Source organism: Engraulis encrasicolus, unplaced genomic scaffold, assembly GCF_034702125.1.
Source record: "Engraulis encrasicolus isolate BLACKSEA-1 unplaced genomic scaffold, IST_EnEncr_1.0 scaffold_43_np1212, whole genome shotgun sequence".
In the NCBI taxonomy this organism is placed as follows: domain Eukaryota; kingdom Metazoa; phylum Chordata; class Actinopteri; order Clupeiformes; family Engraulidae; genus Engraulis; species Engraulis encrasicolus.
In genome coordinates, this window is record NW_026945742.1 from 562,982 (window position 1) to 567,981 (window position 5,000).

Here is a 5,000-nt window from a genome sequence, read left to right on the forward strand (position 1 = left end):
AAATTTGCCACCATTATGGGGCAATATCTAAAGGCGGTGCTCCAAAATATAATGCCTCGGTAGCTATGTGTGCTGTTTAAAGTCTGTATATATCATTCAACATTCATTTTAATGTTCTACATGAGTAAGAAGACCATAACCAAGGCACCTCTGCATCCCCTTACCATCATATATGCTGTCTTTCAGGCTGACCACTAAATCAAGCTGAAGTATTAATTTTCTATATAACCTGGAGGGTGCATGACTCCATGATTTAAAAAAAGGATGAAATATTTTCCATTCTGTAATCAGAGGACAGTTTCACATGTCTCCTAGGTCCATCTAGAATGAGCTTTTCCGCATGCAACACTGTTTAATGTCTGCATCATGTGCATTAATCAAGTCTGGTGTTCATGGTCATTTTTTCGAGAGCTGACATTGTTGGAGTGTCATAGTTTGCTTATTGACGACGAGTATGTCATGATCTCATAACTCGTGCAATGATTGACAGAAATCTATGTTACGGAAATAGGCATTACATGCCTGCAATTTTGATAATTCAATCTTTCTGTGTAATAGATAAGTAATTAGTCCCTCAAAATATTCGCTGCTGAGTGCCACAGCCTCTCTTTGATGGTATTTTATTTGTGCATTCATGTTGTCAGTCAATATAGTTCCTTTTAAAATATTCTTCCTTGTGTTATTTTTAGAATTATCCAACTATTACAACATGTTTTGGCCCTGTCCCAACTTTTTTGAGATTTGTTGCATGGGTCAAATTTTAAATGATCACATAATTACCTCAAAACAATAATTCTGCTTGACTTAAATAACTGATATGTTGTCTGTACATAATGCTCTACCTTATTAACATATTGGATGATTTGAAAATGTCAGCATTTTTATTTTATTCACAAAATACAAAGCGTCCCAACTTTTTTGGAATCCGCTTGTACACACACACACACACACACACAGGTACACACACACACACACACACACAGGTACACACACACACACACTCACACACACACACACACATACACACATACCGGTAGTACATTCATATACAGTACACATGCAGCAGAGCAGCGTCAGTACACACATGCACCGAGGAGGGAGCCATGCAATGTGGCAAACGTGAACACAAAGTAGAAACACACATGATCACGCGCACACACACACACACACACACACACACACACACACACACACACACACACACACACACATACAGGTACACGCACACACACGTACACACACACAAACACACACACAAACGTATGCACGCATGCACAGACAGAAACATATGCACACATTCACGCATGCGCGCGCACACACACACACACACACACACACACACACACACACACACACACACACACACACACACACACACACACACACACACACACACACACACACACACACACACACACACAGTACTCATGACAAATGAGCTCAGGGAAGTCAGACTACACACTCTGTCACACACACACACACACCGTCAGACTCATCGATTCATACTGGGTGGTACCACACACACACTCATCAATTCATACTGGTACCACACACACACACACACACACACACTCATCAATTCATACTGATACCACACACACACACACACACACACACACACACACACACACACACACACACACACACACACACACACATAATAACTGAAGGACGTTACAGCATGCTCCACAGGTGGAATGACTGATGGTAGATAAGGACCGTAACCACAGTAACCACCGTAACCATAGTAACCACAGTAACCACCCCTGTTCCGGAACCTCATTAAGCGGAATGACAGTTCAGGGCAGGGGCGGTCCTAAGAGCCAAATGCAGGGTCGCACTTGCACCCGACGACATCGCAAAAATCGCTGATTAGCGCTATTAACATATTGTTCCTGTGCACGTATGCTAATGCAATAATAACGTGGTATTAACCTAACATAATTAAAATGTCGTTTCTGTGCACGTATGCTATTGCAATTAATGTGGTATTAACATAACATAACAAAATTAACATGTTGTTTATGTTCTATTACCATGCTTTTGCAATTATATAATAATGCTATTAGCGTTTTTTTATCATAAGTTATAGGTGTTTTTTCGCCGATTTTGCAATATTTTTTGGGGGAGAACAGGGCCGTGGTTGGGGTGCAGGGACAAAAATGTTCTAACCGGTTCAGGAACATCAATTTTAGAATACAACCCAAAAAAAACCCCCACAGAAATGAACCAGTTGGTCAAAAAAAATCTGGTTCCAATCTTTTTCCTCTCAGCTTCGTGAGCTTACTGGAGGATGGGGTGCATTTCAGTTCCCAAACTACTATTGCGGCCAAATGAATCAGACCGTGGAATTTTCAGAGATGCGAGGTAGCGAACGTTTAAACGTAGTGGAATTTTCAGAGATGTGACGTGGTCAAAGTTTAAACGTAGTTTAAAGGTGCACTGTGTAGGATGGTGGCCAGAGTAGGTACTGCAGCTTTGCTGCACGGTGAAACTGGGCTGTAAGTACAATACGTTTTTCCATCAAGAAATGACGGACAATTCAAATTCAAAATGGCGGACAATTGAGAAGTATGGAAAGTGCAATTCTCCCAGTCATAATGAACACTTGGAACTTGATGGTGGTGGTAATTATTCATGAAGGAGGTAACATTGGTGAATGGGCGGCATGAATTCTGGAAATAAACTACCGGTACTAAAAATGTGACACAGTGCACCTTTAAACATGGTGGAGGAGGAGAATATAAAATAGTGAAATGTGTCAGGACAGGAGTCAGGTGACTTCTGACCTCTCACCTTGAGCCCTCAAATCTCCCGCCTCTTTCAAGCTCGCATGACACTCTAAAGCAGCACGGAGAGAGGGATAGAGAGAGAGAGAGAGAGAGGTGGAGAAGAGGAAAGAGGGAGAGAGAGGTGGAGAAGAGAAAAGAGGGAGAGAGGGAGAGAGAGAGAGAGAGAGAGGTGGAGATGAGGAAAGAGGGAGAGAGAGAGAGAGAGAGAGAGATAGGTGGAGAAGAGGAAAGAGGGAGAGGGAGAACGAGAGAGAGAGAGAGAGAGGGGTTGGAGAACAGAGACAGGGAGAAAGGAAAAGAGAGAGAGAGAGAGAAAACGAGAACGAAAAGAGGGAGAAGAATAAACACACAGATATACAGTACACCATACATGAACAAGTAGAACATAGAGACAAGAGAGAGAGACGAGAGAGGAGAGAGAGGAGAGAGAGAGAGAGAGAGGAGAGAGAGAGAGAGAAAGAGAGAGAGACGAGAGAGGAGAGAGAGGAGAGAGAGAGAGAGAGAGGAGAGAGAGAGAGGCAAAGTGACAGATAGAGAGAGACAGAGAGAGATAGAGGGAGGAGAGGTGAGAGAGGGAGGAGAGAGAGAGAGAGAGAGGGAGGAGAGGAGAGGAGAGGAGGATGAGTATTATGGCGTGAGGAAGGAAGGCAGATGAACACTTCATGAGATCACTGACGTTAGGGAACCGATTAAGGTGTGTTGGTGTGTGTGTGTGTGTGTGTGTGTGTGTGTGTGTGTGTGTGTGTGTGTGTGTGTGTGTGTGTGTGTGTGTGTGTGTGTGTGTTTGTCTACCTACCATAGGGCATCTAAGCATATGCTGGAAAATACAAACAATATCTCAACTACATACACACACACGCACACGCACGCACACGCACACACACACACACACACACACACACACACACACACACACACACACACACACACACACACACCTTTCGCAATATGAATGTGTGTGTTTGTGTGAGCAGTGTGAGTGTTAGACCTTGTTATATTCACTGCCTCTACCTCTGCATCACACACACACCCTGTCAATCAGCAGCAGGGGCGGGGCAAGAGCTGCCATTGGCTGAGTGGTCGGGAGAGGATGTGTCAATCATGAAGGGGGCGGGATGTGTGTAGATATGAGGGGTGAGGGTTGGAGCAACGAGCTGTCAATCACTGAGAGGTGAGGGGGAGGAGGAGTCACATGGACAACGAGACCAGAGGAGAGGAGCAGAAGAGGAGGAGAGAGGAGGAGGGAGAGAGGAGAGGAGAGGAGAAGAGAGGAGAGGGGATGAGAGGAGAGGAGAGGAGAGAGGAGGAGGGAGAGAGGAGAGGAGAGGAGAGGAGGAAAGAGGAGAGGACAGGAGAGGAGAGGAGGGGAGAGAGGAGGAGAGAAGGGAGAGGACAGGAGAGGACAGGAGAGGAGAGGAGAGAGGAGATGAGAGGAGAGAGGAGATGAGAGGAGAGAAGGGAGGAGAGACAAGCGATGGATGAGTGAAAAAGAGATAAGAGGAAAGACAAAATGAACATGAGAGGAAGAGAACATAGGTAGAGGAAGATGTGCTAAAGCTTGCAGAGAAAATGAGAGAGCAGGAAAAGAGGAGAAGAGGAGAGAAGAGAAAAGAGATCAGGAGAGGAGAGAAGAGAAGAGAGGAGGAGGGAGAGAAGAGGAGAAGAGAAGCGAAGAGTAGAGAATAGAAGAGGAGAGGAGAGAACAGAAGAGAAGACAAGAGAGGAGGAGAAGAGAGGGAAGAAGAAAAGAAGAGAAGAGGGGAGAAGAAAAGGTAAGAGAAGAGCAGAGAAGAGAAGAGTGTAGAGAGGAGAGAAGGGAGGAGAAGAGAAGAGAAGAAAAGAGAAGAGAGGATACAAGAAGATACAAGAAGATACGACAGAAGATACGAAGATACGAGAAGATAAGAGAGAAGAGAAGAAGGGAGAAGATACAAGAAGATAAGAGAGAAGAGAAGAAGGGAGAAGATACAAGAAGATAAGAGAGGAGAGAAGAGGGGAGAAGAGAAGACAAGAGAAAGAGGAGAGAACAGGAGAAGGGAAGAGGAGGAGAGAATAGAATAGAAGAAGAGGAGAAGAGAGAAGAGACAATAAGAGAAGAGAAGAGAAGAGAAGCGAGGAGGAGAAGAGAGGGAAGAAGAGGAGATGAGAGAGGAGAGAAGAGAGTAAAAGGAGGAGAGAAGAGAGTAAGAGGAGGAGATGAAAAGAAGA

At 44.5% G+C, this 5,000-nt stretch overlaps 1 protein-coding gene across 1 annotated transcript in view; it reads right to left on the reverse strand.

Annotated features, from left to right (window-relative positions):
- Nucleotides 1–5,000, reverse strand: part of LOC134444054 (MAP/microtubule affinity-regulating kinase 3-like) — a 28,319-nt gene that overhangs the window by 2,557 nt on the left and 20,762 nt on the right. The gene's annotated exons all lie outside the window — the stretch shown is intronic.